The following is a 17787-nucleotide window of genomic DNA, read 5'->3' as shown; positions in this document are numbered from 1 at the left end:
CAGACATCCCATTGCCTTAGCAGCATGATGCATTTTTGATGAGGGACCTCACAACACTCCGTAACCAGGATTTAAGGTACTGTTGTTCAGAGGGCTTAACTGGGTCCCTATATCCTGCTCACGCTCCATTGCAGTTGGCCAGAATGTGTGACTTTTGTCCCGGCCTAGTGCGACTAGATCTCCACAGTTGTCATTTTCCGCTTTTTGGCACTACATTCACTGAAATCTTTAAAATTGCATATCTCTGGTTCAATTAAATGTGTTTTTGTCAGTTTGGCCTTTAAAAGTTACCCCACTTTTCTAATTTGTTGTAGGATTCTTCTTGTGATGTGTTTTCTCATTATTACTGTTTGAAGTGTTACTTTACACATGGCCTCTAAGTTAAACCTAAATGCTCCGTGCCAAGCTACCAGAAGGTATAACATAGGTCATTTTGGGGCTTGAATGTGGCTTAATCCTAATAAGGAGTGTGGTGGTTGATTGAGTAATATTTCACCCAACTCCACCCAGAACCTACATTTATAACCAGGGGTAGTGGAAGTGACATGACATTGACCCACACATGATGTCACAGCATGTAACGTTGCATGATGTTTTGACCTGATGCATCACAGGAAGGCATACAACTGACCTTTTGTTAATTACATCATACAAAGAAGCACAAATATCTCTAACAGATATTAATTAAATACTTTTTAAATTAACATACTTTATTCAAATCCCATTACTAATGCTTTTACAGAATTGTCAGCACAGGATGTATCTTTAGATACAGTATTGAGATAATGCAGCATCAGGGATGACTCTTGGTGGCCGGAAGCCCTTGGAAAAGCACCCATCCCGACAGACCATGCACGGAACCTTGGCGTCATCCTGGATTCTTCACTCTCAATGAACAGACAAGTCAGCGCCGTATCCTCTTCCTGCTTCAACATTCTTCGCATGCTCAGAAAAACATTTCGCTGGATCCCCTCCGAAACAAGGAAAACAGTCACCCACGCTCTGGTCACGAGCCGACTGGACTATGGAAACACCCTCTACGCAGGCACCACCGCTAAACTCCAGAAGAAACTACAACGAATCCAAAACGCCTCAGCCAGGCTCATATTAGACATCCCACGCAACGAACACATCTCTGATCACCTTAAAAACCTCCACTGGCTACCCGTCAATAAGAGGATCACTTTCCGTCTGCTCACCCACGCACACAAATCACTCTACGACATCGGACCAGATTGCCTCAACTCTCGACTATCCTTCTACACCCCCTCCCGCCAACTACGCTCTTCCGGCCAAGCCCTCGCCACGGTACCTCGCATTAACAAGACCACCATGGGAGGCAGATCCTTTTCATACCTGGCTGCTAAGACATGGAACTCACTCCCCGCTTACCTTCGCCTCACCCAGAACCACCTAGCGTTCAGAAAGCAGCTTAAAACGTGGATATTTGACAAATAATCCCCCTCCCCTCCTAAGCGCCTTGAAACCCTCTGGGTATGTAGTGCGCTATACAAATTTTTTGACTTGACTTGACTTGACTTTAAGAGCCATTTTTATTGAGTACAATAATTGAAGATATGCTGGCCAAGTTAATATCACCCAATACCAAATAAGTATTATTAAAGTTGTGGACACATAATTCTTGGCACAAGTGTACTTTGCTATTTGTAACTAACGGACCATGTAATGAAAGCTCAGTCTTGGAAAGTAGATCACAGTGTTATTTAATGCATGTCATCTTCTTCCATTAACCTTCCATTCCACAACATGGTATTCATCCATCCCTAGCTGGGAAGCCATTGCACCTACCCAGATTTACTATCATTAATTTCTTCTCCAGCTAAGAGTGCATATTATCGGTAGAGTCCTTTAGTCGATCAGTAGTATGCATTAACCGCATTTAGTGTACTGTCAGTATTTTAGAATGTAAAGAAAGTGAGCATGAGCTTGAGTGGAGAAGTGTTAGCTTGAGAATTAAGGTTTCCATAAGAAGTAGAAAGACAGATGTTACTGACATAGAAAAAGATACTGGCGGCCATCCTGATAATGCATGACTGAAGAGAAGAGGCTAAGGGAGAACAGTATGTCCAAAGAAGATGGGAACAAGGATTCAGGGAGCAGGAAGAGGAAGGTGACATTTTTATAAAAGGACCTGGAGCCCTTTACAGAAAAATATGTCTCCCAAATGGACCAACTGTTTGGGAATGCCTCCTTCACAGTACCAGAGAGCCAAAAACAGATATCTGGACCAGCATCTTGGAGGAGGTGAACTCCCAAGGTGTCACCCAAAGGACCATCCCAGAAATATGCAAACGATGACTTAAGGTCTCACACAAAGGAGAAGGTGGCCAGCAGGATGGCTGAGGGTCGTGTAACAGGTGGTGAACCCTCAAAATATCCCCTTCTACTCCCATGGAAACACTCATCGAAGGGACCCTGGAGCCAGAAAGAGTGGTGAGAGCGCCTGACATTGACACCTCCAATCCTGCAGGCACCAGCCAGGATAAGTTAGCTTCCCTTTACTTACTTAATATAACATAAAGTTTTCTAGTGAATAAATCATACATCACAGTGTGAATAACTCAATTGAGATGTTGCCCTACCCTTACAATGCATCATGGAAGTTGTAGTACACATAAGCTGCTTGCTGTACTGTGTGCTGATGACTACACAAAACATATCTGTACATCATAAACATGTCACAAACACATGTAGCACAGTTACAACAATATTATGAACAAACATTAACCAGGTATTTACACTAACTGTGTATATGCATTTTCACAGTTCACACCCTGGACGTGTCAGAAACAGTTGATGCTGAAGTGGCTACTGACACATGTGGAAATTGAGTACATAACATCACCATTTACTCAGCGCATCACCCCAACTCCAACTGCTAGGAGAGCAACCATCTCTCCACTACCAGACTTTGTGGACAGTGGTGAGGGACATTGGCAGAGCAGGGACACCACAACATCTGTGGGAAGGACACACATACAGCACAGAGGCCAACTATCAACAGGCTACAATTATAATGTGTCAGACGACATGTAAGAGAGTTCTCTTGTGTTTGGTGGCTTGGAGAAGTCCATCACCTCTGTACAGCACCTGCAAACAAAACAAATAAGGATTGCCAACAGGCATCTGCCACAAATATCTAGAACGATGTAGCAATTGGAGAAAGTTCAGGACCGGTGGAGGGGGAGCACCATGTGCAGAGACAGAGGCACAGGCAGTACCTGGCACGCTTTGATTCCTTTACCCATTCCATCAACTGACTGGCAGTAGCCACAACAACACTAGTATGAAGAACTGTCAACATACAGACAGGCATGGGGCACTGCTCTCAGGATGTTGCATGTGTGCTAGTGCAGGTGACCTCAGCCCTTGAAAATATTCGGACCAACAACCTCAGTATCCCCGACATCCTGCTCCCCCCCCCCTGAGAGCGAAAAGGGCTCTAGCCTCAGTGGCACATCTAGTCAGAAGGCTTGCAGCGCCATGTATTCACGCTCAAACACTTCTGGGACTGACATGTCAACTGTCCCGGAGCCCAGTGTTGCTGACAAGGCACCCAACCCCATTGGCCAGAAAAGTGAACCCCTGAACATGTGTCGACTTGGATCTGTTTGTCATTGCATACTTTGTTGCATTGTTGAAACAATGTTACATCCACAATGGACACAGTTGATTCTTGAGAGAAACAATGTTGACACTACCTGAAAAAAAGGTGGCTTCATGCATTACTATCATGAGTGATGCCCATTTCTTACTTGAGGTACTCATTTTCACCACAAAAATAGTAGTAGGTGATCTATGCGTGTTGTGCACGACTCTCTGCTGTATATGACCCTGCCTGCTGCTCTGTAGTGGTGGTAATTCATCATCTGAGTCAGATTTGCTCTCAATGGTGATGTTGTGCAGGACGGTGCATTTGGCGATTAACTTGCAGCAGGTCTGAGGTCTGTACGGTGGTGCCTCGCCGGTTTTGTGGAGGCAGTGAAACCAGGATTTCAGGATCCCAAAGGTCCTCTCCATGATTGAACATTTTGTTCTATGTCCCCTGTTGTACTGCCTTTCAACTCTTGTCCTTGGAGTGAGGTATGATGTGACTATCCAGTGACGCAAGGGATATGCACTATCAACTTAAGAGCATGAAAAGGGAAACTGTTAGTTCACATTACACAAACTGTTAGTTCACATTACACAAACTGTCCTGGCCACTGCATTCATTGAGTCTGCAATTCTCCTATCAAGTAGAAAACCATCCCCAAATTCACTGTGACTGTCAGTTTTGTATGCACTGTGGCAGAACATGAATGAGTTATGGGTGCTGCCTGGGAATATGGCCAGAAGGTCTGTAATGATACAGGAGGCATCACAATCTACCTGCACATTGAGAGAGTATGAGCTTTTCCTGTTTCTGTATAAGAATTAATTAGCTGCGGGGGGGGGGTGGGGACGTATTGCAATATGTGTGCCATCAACCGAGCCAAAGACATTAGGGAACTGTGCTACCCTGTAGAACATCATTTCACATTTGGGAAATATATGTATTGGTTAACCTTGCTAACCATGATTTCCAGGAACTTGTGAAAGAAACTGGAGAAAGCCCTTTGTGGCACAGCCCCTGTCACTTCTATGACTCATTGGTGACTGCCAGAAGCTATGAGGTGAAGACAACTCAATACATGTGATGGGATTGCATTGCTCCTGGGTGTTGGAGTTCGAAGCTGGGGTTGTAATTCCTCTATTTCGTCTAGGAGTATCACACTACTGAGCCCGTCCATCTGATAAAGCTCCTCCTCTGTGTGTTCAAACAGACAGGGTGACCCTCACCCTAAATATCCTCTCCTGTCTCCCCCTCCTCCCCCTCCTTCTCTGCCTACCAGCCAAAACACCCATACTCCTCACCAGAACATGCAGAGCTGTCATTGTGAAAGAGCCAGATACATTTAGCATTTCAGGAGCCTTTTAGAGTTTGCACCTGGTTACCATATGATCGGAATAGATGGTAATTGCATTTCCTAAATGGCCATTTTGCAACACGTTACAATTAGGACATTTTTTTATACATGCGGTTAGCTATTCACAATTTGGAGATCTCTATTTGCGATTTCCAAACTGCGATTCTTACTAGGTAGAAATCGCATTCTGCACCCCTGCAAATGCCTTTCATACATACTGAAAGGGCATTTTTCAATTCATAACTGCCCGAAATTGCAATTTGCACTATAAGTAAATACATATGGACCCAAGAGTTCACAGGCACCTGGATAGAACACTGCCTGCTTCCAGGAGCAGCTGTGACTCAGATGATGATTGGGCATGCTACCTCGAATAGTTTGAAAACAAGTAGGTGGCTGACGTATGCTTGACACATGACAGGGTGGCTGATATATGGCTGATATAGGGTTTACGTATCTCTCAATAAGACACTGGCAGCTACAAAGAATAGCTACTGAACTTATGGTTGGCAGTCTTGACTTGTTGGAGAGTAAGGTGAGTACGTTTTGAATAGCTGGCAGGAGACAAAGAAAGTCAGTACAATGATGAATGGTAAATCCCATTCATGTGCCCTTTGACAGGATACTGGATTCTGCTATGAAAAACGGCAGTAATAATGTTGATTGGTCTTCATAATAAGAGACTGAAGTGCAAGTAGTTGCTTGCTAGGTACACAATCAAGAGAAACTGGGCAGCTCATCAAGGAATATTACATATAGTATCAACAAGGAGGCTCCAGTTTAGATCATGTCGATTCAATTCAATTCAATATACCGTATTTTCCGGCGTATAAGACGACTTTTTAACCCTTTAAAATGTGCTCGAAAGTCGGGGGTCGTCTTATACGCCGGTAACTAAATTTTACCGCTCCACCAACCTTGCCTATGCCCGCCTGCTGTAGTCCTTACCGGCTATTGTAGTCGTGCCGCTCCGCCTTCATGACCCAGGTCGGTATACCGAGCCTGTGAGCATGCCTCGAGCCTCCGCGTCGGTGTGATGGCAGCGCAGCAGCTCCAGTGGGGAGGAATTCGGGCGCCCTGCCCGTGGGAGGGTGGGGGGATGCAGCAGCATGTCCTGATCTGGCGTGACCCAGGTCGGTATACAGAAGGGCACCGAGCCTGTGAGCATGCCTCGAGCCTCCGCGTCGGTGTGATGGCAGCGCAGCAGCTCCAGTGGGGAGGAATTCGGGCGCCCTGCTCGTGGGAGGGTGGGGGGATGCAGCAGCATGTCCTGATCTGGCGTCTCTCTCCTTCCGATGTGACCAGAAATCTCGCGGTCATCGGAAGCAGAGGAGCGTCAGTTAATGGCCATAGAAAGGGGACTGTGATATTTTCCCGCCGGCAATACAGCAACGTCATGTTTTGCTGCAGTTACTAACAGTACATTCCTGTTAAATCACCAAGACACTGCGTTCTTTTTAGGATCGGATGGACAGTCTTTACACTTTATGTCACGGAGGAGGGCTAAAATCACGGGTAGTCTTATACGGCGAATATATCACAAAACCTAATTTTTTTAATGAAAAGTAGGGGGTCGTCTTATACGCCGGGTCGTCTTATACGCCGGAAAATACGGTAGTCTTTATTTCGATTGTCACAATCATAAAAGACAAAATACATCTAAAATTAAAAGTGACTTGGAAAATCCATAATGCGACAGTTTTCAAAAATTTCCTCAACAATCCAGACTTAAAAAAAACAAAAAACAATAATATAATCATATATTATTAAAAACATAGTTACCATAAATCCACTGTGATGTAAAACATATAGGGCCAGATGTAGGTAATCCCAGATTACTGATTCTTAAATACCGAATCATACCGATTCCGTATTTAAGAACTGGCAATCGGGATTTAGGTCATTTTACCAATTTCCTTACCGAATCGGTATGATTCGGTAATTACCAAATCGGTATTTACCGATTCGGGAATTGCCATTCATTCCTATAGGCCTGGAGGCCCATAGGAATGAATGTCGATTACCGAATCGGTAAATACCGATTCGGTAATTGGGGGAAAGTTTGAAGGGTGGCAGGGTGTCACTTTGACACCCTGTTGCACCCCTCAATTGTGCATGGGTGCACATGTTGCAGACATACATGCCCTTACGACATGTATGTCTGCAACATGGCACTGTTTAAAAAGCAAAAAAAATGCTTTTTAAAGAGTTTTCATTATTTACCACCAACTCCTAGTTGGTGGTAAATAACGACTTCTTAAACTCCTGTAGCACTGATTGCAGTGCTACCTACATGTCAAAATACAGAATAGGTAATTTTACCGATTCGGTATTTTACAGAATCAGTAAAATGACCGATTCGGTAAAATGACCGAATCTGTATTTGAACATGCCCCTACATCTCCATCTTCAAATACCGGTCGGTAACGGCCAAAATCGGCTGTTACCGACCGGTATTTGCCTTCCTACATCTGGCCCATAGTGTTAGAACACATTTAAAATAATTTGATAGAGATGTATATAATACTTAAAAACGAGAAAAAAAATGACAAACAAATACTTCCTATCTTTTGCCAATACAACTGAGCCCATATTTCGGTAAGGGACAACAGGGAGTCATTACCTGGATAACAATTACCAAAACCTAAACAAATAATGGCACTATGACACCAGAGATTATATCTAAAACCTCATTAAAAAAGACTGGCAGAATTAATATACCCTCATTTCATTAGCTCAGATGACTCACGGCAATCACAATGGATTCCTGAGTGTTTGTATTTAAAATCCTTAGTGCCTCCATAGCTAACCTTGCGCCCAGGTTCATACAAATAAGTTTGAGTCATTTGTTCCTAGGTGACTTAAAGGCTGGGCAGGCAAACAAAATGTGAGCTAAAGTGTCGGTATGGGCTGGACAAGAAGAACATTTGTCATCCGTTGGGGGGTGCCATCTGCTAGTAAGTACTTTTATAGGAAGTGAACCCGCCGTGAACTGGTGGTACAACTTCCTATCTTTCGGTCTGGTGATGAGGTCCCAATAGGTTTCAAACTTGATCTCATGTTTGAACTCCAAAATTTCCCTTACCAAGGTGGACTTCATGAAGGACGTAAAGCGCTTGGTTTTAACCATATTCCAGTATGCTGCCTTAAGTCCTTTTTCGATGGGAATAAGTTGTCAGCTGCTTCCTCCCACAAACTACTCATCCCAATATTAATCAAGGTTATTTTTATGTTGCTTAATCAAGAGATGTTACGTAAGCAACCCAGCACCCTTACTTCAGAGAGAGCTTTGGCATACAGAGAAAGCTCAGGAGTAGTCCAAAGCCTTCTCCAGAAAGCTCGGGGTCTGAAACGGACTAAGTCCTCTATACCATGGCAACCCAAATCTAAGTATAGGGACATGCGTGGTGAACATTGCGGGAGGCCTGATAATGCTCTCACACATTTATTTTGGGCTACTGCCAAGGATGATAAGTCCTCAAAGCCCCAAAGTTCGGCACCATATAATATTGAGATACTGATTTTAGAATTGTAAATCTTTAGGGCAGGGGCAATAGGCTTAGTCTGTGAGAGCCTCTGCTCTTTTATCAATATACCCACTAATTGTGCATGTTTGAGGGCCAGCATATCAATCTGGGGCTTCCAATTTAGTTTCCTGCCCAATGTTATCCCCAGATATTTAAATATGTCGGTCTGTTCCAAGGGGACGTTGTTCATATACACTCTCCCTTTTATAGCTTTACTTTTGTGGAGCACCCAAATCTTAGTTTTCTCCACCTTTACCACTAGCTCATGGTCGCAGCAAAACACCTCGAAGCGGAACAAAGCAGCCTGCAAACCCTGTTGGGTCTTTGATATTATCAAGGTATCATCCGCGAACATGAGCAGGGGTATCTTCATACCAGCTAATGTCGGGGTATCTGTATGGTGAGCGGAAAAATACTGAACAACTCTGTTAATAAATAAAGAAAACAGGGTGGGTGCTAAAACGCACCCTTGTCGAACCCCCTTGGAAACAGGGAACTTATCTGTGACATTCCCCTGTGTTCCCCAGCGAACCTGTGCATAATTTGAATCATGTAGTTTTACTAACATGGCCAGCAGTTCCAATAGCATCCCCATATCCACAAAAGCTCCCCACATTTTGGTACGATGGACTAAATCAAATGCGGGTTTTAGATCATTAAAAGCAGCATAGATTGAGCCCTCTCCAATATTAAGTACCCACCAATGGATGAGCACAGCCCTAAAAACCTGATCTATGGTACTAGTGTGTGGTCGAAACCCCGCCTGCAGTGGTGTCAGGATATCTGTCTCTTCTATCCAAGCCTGAATTCTACCTAAAACGAACCTGGCAACAATCTTCTGAATAGAATCTATAGGGCTTATTAGCCTATAGTTGCCTGGTAGTGAACGATCTCCCTTTTTGTATACAGGTAAGATTTCAGCACCTGACCATGTGTCAGGAATAGGAGCACCACTGGCTTTAGCATTGGCAAGTATCTTTATGTAGGTTACCCAGTGTTCTTTGTCATACAAAAACAAGTCTGCCGGTATACAGTCAGGACTGGGGACCGGTGATCGTAATACAAATTTGACCTCAAGACTAGTAAAGCATAGAGTAGTGGTTGGATTAGGCCATTGGGGTAAATCATTGCTACAATTAGTGGCAGTAAACTGAGCCTCATAGTGTGAAGTCCATAGTTCGGGAGCGACATGATTAATTAGTATCTGAATTGATCGGCACTGCCCCATTTTATAAGCTGCCAAAATTGGTCAATGTTTTTCCCTTTACTGGCTGCAAGCAGATCTTGCCAGCGGGTCTCATCCCAGTCCTTTTTTGCTTGCAGTTGGGTTGTCTTATACCTGGCCCTTGCCTTTTTGATATCCCCCATAACCTTTGATCTAATGGCCCTAGATAATAACTTATAGGCCTGCGTACAAGATCCGTTATACCAGGAATGTCAGGTTCTGCTTCACGGAATCCGATTGATGCTCATAAAGGTACACCTCCAAATGTCACAATACCTCTAATATAAATACACAGAGGGCTTGAGCCATTAGGGGAGGGAAAAAAGAACAGGGAAGGGAAAGGGAAGGGCCAGCAGGGAAGGGAAATCCTGTAACGACAAAAACATATACTCTGTAAATACAGCGGTGTCAACACGCTACTCTCATATGATCTCGCTAAGGAACAGTACATATACCTTGTGGTCTGAACAATAAATGATTCCGGCCAAGCGTCTCCTCTATCGCCTTCTGCCACCTCATGCAGCCTAGAAATACAAACACAGGTCAGCCCAAAAACATACTCACCAGAAGTCATATATATATGATAATGCAAACCCCTATATTTGTCATACCATGACGTCAGGCGAGAGACACCATAACTGGATTCTGTTGTAGGCACAGTACCCTACTGCGTTAGCATTCAAACACATATCCACAAGGATGAGAAGAACTCAAGCTTCCTTATTATCCGACACAGTGGTGCGTGGGAAGCAAGAACCACTACACTCCGCTCTGTAAGGCATAAGGAAATAACAATGTCTGTAATCCCTTCCAAACGAGTCAAATAGAACACAGTTTTGGAATTTAGAACCAAGCAGTGTATCGCACCGCTTTGCACCTGCTGACAGAAAAGGAAATAACATACATGGTGGCTCGTAGTTGCGACCACCACTACGCCCCGCGAATAAAGCCACAAACTTAGTCCATAGCAAAGAAAACTTAAGACATAGGTCCTTTTCTGAAGTTATAGTCACTCCTGAGAAAAGAGAGAACGGTAACGCGTGGCAGATCACCACCGCGCTCCGCTCTTCCAGAATACGAAAACATTGTGTTGGCGGTTACAGGCACCTCACCTGCCGAGAAGACATTCCTGAATGAAAGAGCTATCCAACCCCAGCGCAGGAAACAACGACATCACCCCATCGCAAGACCTCTGCAACTCCCTCGCCTCATACTTCCACAACAAGATCGCGGACATACACAACAGCTTCAACAACCAACCAACGCACACCAAGACCGAACAACCACCCCCCACCACCACCCTCCACGCCTGGACCCCGATCAGCACCGAAGACACCATCCGCACGATGAACTCCATCCACTCCGGATCACCGACCGACCCCTGCCCTCACCACGTCTTCAACAAGGCCGACGCTGTCATCGCACCCCACCTGCGAGACATCATCAACACATCCTTCGACACCGCCACCTTCCCTGAGAGCTGAAAGCACGCCGAACTCAGCGCTCTACTCAAGAAACCCACAGCGGACCCCACCGAACTCAAGAATTACGCCCCATCTCGCTCCTCCCGTTTCCAGCCAAAGTCATCGAGAAGACCGTCAACAAGCAGATGGCCGCCTTCCTCGAGACAAATGGATCCCTCGACCCCTCACAGTCTGGCTTCCGAGCCAACCACAGCACCGAGACCGCCCTCATCGCCGCCACCGATGACATCCGAGCCCTGATGGACAACGGAGAAACAGCGGCCCTCATCATCCTAGACCTCTCCGCGGCATTCAACACTGTCTGCCACCGCACCCTAGTACAGCGCCTCAGCAACGTCGGAATCCAGGACAAGGCGCTGGAATGGATCATCTCCTTCCTCGACGGAAGAACACAGAGGGTCCGCCTACCACCGTACAAGTCAGAGGCCACCGAAGTCATCTGCGGCGTCCCTCAAGGATCCTCACTGAGCCCCACCCTCTTCAACGTCTACATGAGCCCCCTCGCGGCCATCGCACGCCAACACAACCCCAGCATAATCTCCTACGCCGACGACACCCAGCTGATCCTCTCCCTGACAAACGACCCCGCCGCCGCCAGAGCCAACCTGCACGAAGGGATGAAAGAGGTAGCCGAGTGGATGACGACCAGCCGCCTGAAACTGAACTCAGACAAGACGGAGGTCCTCATCCTGGGCTCTTCACCCTCCGCCTGGGACGACTCCTGGTGGCCTCCCGCCCTGGGCACCGCACCCAAACCGACAGACCATGCACGCAACCTGGGCTTCATCCTGGACTCCTCCCTCTCCATGACCAGGCAAGTCAACAACGTCTCCTCGGCGTGCTTCAACATCCTACGCATGCTATGGAAGATCTTCTGGTGGATCCCCACCGAGACCAGGAAGACCGTCACCCAGGCCCTCGTCACTAGCCGACTGGACTACGGCAACGCCCTCTACGCCGGTACCACCGCCAAGCTCCAGAAGAGACTCCAGCGGATCCAGAACGCCTCAGCCAGACTCATCCTCGACATCCCACGAACCAGCCACATCTCCGGACATCTGAGAGACCTACACTGGCTCCCCGTCAACAAAAGAATCACCTTCCGCCTCCTCACCCACGCACACAAAGCCCTACACGACCAAGGCCCGAGCTACCTCAACAGCCGAATCAACTTCTACGCTCCCAAACGCCACCTCCGTTCAGCCATCCACGCCCTCGCCGCGGTCCCCCGCATCCGAAGAGCGACTACAGGAGGAAGGTCCTTCTCCTACCTGGCCGCCAAGACCTGGAACTCCCTCCCGACCGACCTGCGCCTGACCCAAGACCACCTCTCCTTCAGGAAGAAGCTGAAGACCTGGCTGTTCGAGCAGTAGCGGCACCCCCCCCTCCCCCAGCACCTTGAGACCCTACGGGTAGGTAGTGCGCTCTATAAATGTCATTGATTGATTGATTGAAGCAGGTCCTACCTGGTTCATCCGTTACTGGGGACTCGAGCAGTGCCCCGTCTCAGCTCGCCGAGAAGCCGCGGCGTGCAGCGTCTTCCTGTCTCCTCCTGGGCGGAATCCGGAACAAACAATGAATAACACGCAACCGGATGCGTGTCTACAATCTACAAATACTTTCCCTCACCGGGGAGGCTGGGAGTTGTAGTCTCACTCCCTAAACAATCGGTAACGTGCTTCTCCTCACACACAAGCCCACCGGTGACAGTGCAGGCGCAACCCGACGCTACCTGACAAGGAAGCTGCTTTTACGCTGGAGTTTTTCCTAAATTTGTTCGTTTGAATAAAGACGTTTTTTAATTTCTTAAACAGATCATTGTAAACCAGAAGGACAATAGAATTAATGTCCTCCTGGGAATCGCAATTATGGAGAGTGGTTATCGAGGAAGCAACCATTACCTTCATCTGTTCCAGATCACCATCATTATCAATAATCCTAGCCTCTCCTCATGTCATTTGTGAGCATGGTCTCTGGTGTAATATACGCGGCAGCCCTATTATTAACATTAGATAAATCTGGTGCCTGCAGTAGTAGTACCAACGGGTTGTGGTTGTTTTCAATCCTCTCCTGCACCCACATATCCAAAAGGGATGTCCAAAATTCTACTTTAGGAAATATGCTATCTATGCAGCTGCTTCTCAAACCGTTGTTAAAGGTATGAGCGCCCTTTCTGTCTGACTGCGACCTCCCGTTAGCTGCCCTCAGTCCCCTTTCCTGACACAGCCCTTTTAACTGTAGTGCGGCCTCAGCCCATTTTATGATGGGTTATAAATCTAATTACGGAGTATTACACTCTGCATCCTCCTCTGCACTAAGGTTACCATCATCATAATCCAGTGGCTCGAAGGAGCAATTAAAGTCACCTGCTATTATCAAGTTACAACTTACCCGAAGGCTTTCTAAGAAGCTATTGAGGAGGGTAACCACTTTGGATCCCCTGCCACCCGGCAGCCCTCTTGCATAGACATTAATAATCAGAACATCAGGTTCATGCTCCATCCGAAGCCTTGTGGCCATGATGTACGGGCTATCAATATATACTTCCTCCAACTTGTAACCCGCTTGCTGTCTGACCCAGCAGGTAAGTCCTCCTATGGGTCTACCTTTCTGTCCCCCCAGTGCAGCTTTTGAGAAGTTTAAAAATCCAGTATGATAGATTTGGACCAGGGACCATGTTTCCTGAAATATCCAAACGTCATGGTTGGCAATATATGCTGACCCTTCAGTTGAAGTGATTTTAGAGTATAGTCCTGCTATATTCCAAGAAACTATAGACATGTGGATTTAGATGCCCTTGGGTGGTATTGCTAATACTTACTTGGGGTTAGATACATAATCGTTATCCAAAGCTACCAAACTAGGAGTGCAAGATGGTATAGAATTTCTTACAAGAGGGATTTTAGTTAGACCTTTCTTTCCCAACCCAGTGCTCGTTTCCACCACTCTTTGACATGCACCCCCAGGAATAACTGGTCTACAGGCATATACAGCCTTCTCCTTTGAGACAACCCAAGCTTTTGACGGTCCAACAGGATCAATAATAAGCAATCCTAAGTCAGGCCCTAGCTGGCCCTTGAGGCCTTGGGTTCCAATTAAAAAGGGACAAGCCGATGTTCCGAGTCAATCTATGTCTTCCAGAGAGGTAAAGATTTCAAAGCGATAACTTGTAGTGACCGGACAGTTGTATTGGCAAATGCTTGGGATGCCCCCTTGCTCTCACTGCACATAAAAACACTGTTTGGTTGATAAAAGAAACCCAAAGAAAAGATATTAATATCATCCACCTTAGTGAAGCAGTCCCCGTGCTCTCCAATAGGTGCTGGACCAGCCTTTGTGACCTAAAGCTTAGGACCACACAGTCACCGGGTAGGGACCTGTATGATTTGCCAACCCAGGGAACTCTGCGAACCATTTTAAATTCAGTAAAAAGATTATCTTTCTATGCCAGTCCTGTTCCTCAGCAAATGTAGGGCCTTTTTTCTTAATGTTGACCAATGCTACTGTGCATTAGGAGAAAGCACTGGAACATTAGCCAAAACAACTGTGTGTGGTGTAGCTTCCGGGGGGAGGTGTAAAAAGGTATGGGGATTCTGAGTGCTAACAGCATGAAGCTGGAAGGACCGTATACTAATACCACTCTTCCCTTGCTGCGATATCGGTGGCAAAGACGTACCATCTTGGGGTAAATTGGTAGGTTGGGTTACCCCAGAGTTTGTCACTATTGGAGGTGGGGTCCTGTTTCAACTCCTGTCGCCCGTTGTGTTGCAATACCGCCACCCTTATGCCCGTTAGAGTTAATTGGGGGGACTATTAAAAATACCCTGCTCTATTTGATCAAGTCTTTCTTCAATCGAGGTCAACTTTTTGAGTAGGGGATGGATCAAAGCTGAAAGTTCCAATTCTATCCATGTGCAGAGCTCATCCACAATAGGCGGGAGAAGTGGATCAATAGTACCCGTGGGATGGCATGTAATGGTTGGCATGTTTTTAGGTTGCTGACTACCATTATTTCCATTTGCAACTACCTTACGTTTGACTGCTCTGGAAGGCAACATTTTGGACTTCTATGGCTCACGAGCTTTCCTTTTTTTTAAGGGCGGTTCGCTGCCTGTAGCCTACCTGGAATACTGACCCCTAGTGGTGACCATAAATATACTAGGAGAACAAACCGAGCTAGATGGAATAAGTAACACTGAATCGGATTGTGCAGTGGGAACCTGGCTGGGATGCAGTGTGGCATCATCAGTGTGGTTTGGCGGGGGTTGGGAAAAATTGCATTAATGCTAAGGGTACCAAGAGATATTTGTGGTTCTAGCGATAGCCTACGCTCGGTAAGTTGGATCTCATCCATAATTAGAGCGCCCCTCACTGCGGGGTGCAGGCGCAGTCTTGTACCACGTGGGTGCTGTGTGCTCCTCCCTCCTGGGAGAGCAAAGGATTCTGGTGTCTGTGGTCCCGCAACTTGACCCGCAACAGTGAAAGCATGGAAACTAAGCATGGCCGAAATTTGCAAATCTGGCGTTCGCGAATTTGGGTGTTTGCGAACTCGCAATCTGCAAAATCGGCGAATTCTCGCGAATTTGCAGATTTTTTTGTTTTTATAGTGCTCGCAAGGGTTTCTGCCAGTTCGCAAGGATTTTGTACAAGTTCGCAATTGCGAACTTACTTGTCGGCACGCAACGGTCGCGACTATGTTGTTTCTACGTCTGGTTCATCATCACAGGTCACAGCACCCTCCGTTTCAACACTGCCACCCTCTGTTTCACCCATGCCACCCTCTGGTACATCAATGCCACCCTCTGGTTCATCATCATCACTGTAGATTATGGGGGGAAAAAGCAAGCACACCTGCCGTGCTTCAACTGACATGAATTAATTTGGGGTTGATTTATTAATGTGTCACTGTTTTAAAATTCCAGTCTGGCACCTGCTTCCTTATCTGTAATTTGCTTTCTGTTGCAGTGCAATTTTTTTTCCCAGGACCTTTGCGGCCTACTTGTAGCTATTCTATGATCCGGCTGTGAGGGTCAGAGCAGGGTCATACAATTGTTGCAACTAGCAACTGAACTCTGGAGGGGCCCCAGTCAGGAAGCACTAAAGGGAATGGTTACTAATGATGAATTTGAACTTTTGCACCTGCTGAGTGCTTTCAGTTTAGCAAAACTCGTTTTTCTGCAGAACAGCAAATGTAATGCCCCAAACAAACTTACTTGTGAAAGTTGATTTCTAATCCAAAAGTGATCCAAAGAAAGTCAAAAGGCCTCAAATCCAAAAAAGGGCAGGCAAATGTCAACCTGAGGAGTTATTCTGATAAAAATCATAATTTTCAGAAGGTCTATGCTGCTTGCTAGTGGATTTCTTGTGCAGAATTGCAAATTTTGTAATTTCGCGAGTGCGAGATTGTTGCTGCCCGCCGCACCTACATGTTTGCAATTGCGAACTTACGCCGCACGCCGCAAAATTGTATCACCAAGAAAAAAAAAATCGCTGCATGCGAATTTGCGGATTTTCGGTAAATTCGTGAGCGTTCGCGGATGGCGAATTTACCGAAAATCTGCAAGATTCGCGAGCGGAACGGATTTTCCGCCCATGCTTAATGGAAACCGACAAGAAACCAGCAATTAGCGTGTCCCATGTCTTAAATCACCAATGCATCTTTCTGAAATAACAACTACACTATTCAGCCATTTAGCTCACAATATCAAAACATTCAAGCCAGGTTTGCATACAATTCACATCTTGATTTGTTTATCTTTGTAAGTCAATTTGAATCCATCAAAAACATATGGTCCGATAATGATCTGTGTACTACTGATTCTAGAGACCAAAATAGGAGTAAGGATTTTATAATCATTCTACAGCCATACCACGTAAGCCCAAGCCCACAACATAAATATTGATTCAGCCCCTCTGACTTAATGTCCTCTGGTGGTGTCAGAGCCAACTAGTTACATAAACAACAGTAAACCATTGTGAATGAATGTAATATGACGTGCATGCGGAAGATCCTTGCAACGTGTTACAATAGTGAGCCCATGCCTGAGAGCCTTCTTCAAGAACGATGTCAATCAAAAATAAACAAAACTTGCCTGAATGCATGCAACAGAATCATAAATAAAGCACAAACATGATAAGACATCCATTTTGAACAAGATGGCGTTGAGGCCCAATTGAGGCCTTGTTAGCATAAGCAAAGCAAACACACTTTAACAAGTTATAACAAATTGGTTTCAACAACAAAAGTATCATATCAATATATACATTTGAAATCAAGAGTAAATTAATACTCTGGACATTGTTAAAGATCAACGCTCATGATTGATGCACAAAAGCATCCTCTATTTTAACAGTGAAATTAGAAAAACTCTCACTCCAAATCCACAGTGGTATTCTAAGTGTATCTCCATCAGTAGAAGGGCCAAAGATTTATGATATGTCCTTATAATAAAAGACAAGTCATACAAGCAATCCTCGACCTGTTCAATCGCCAATCAACCACAATTACCGCCTGACCCTTAGCTGCCACGACCTGAGCGAGGCAAGTCTGTTTTTTTGTTTTTTTTCATATTTCAACATGT

Source organism: Lissotriton vulgaris, chromosome 3_2 (genome assembly GCF_964263255.1).
Source record: "Lissotriton vulgaris chromosome 3_2, aLisVul1.2, whole genome shotgun sequence".
NCBI lineage: Eukaryota > Metazoa > Chordata > Amphibia > Caudata > Salamandridae > Lissotriton > Lissotriton vulgaris.
This window is presented reverse-complemented; position numbering follows the sequence as displayed.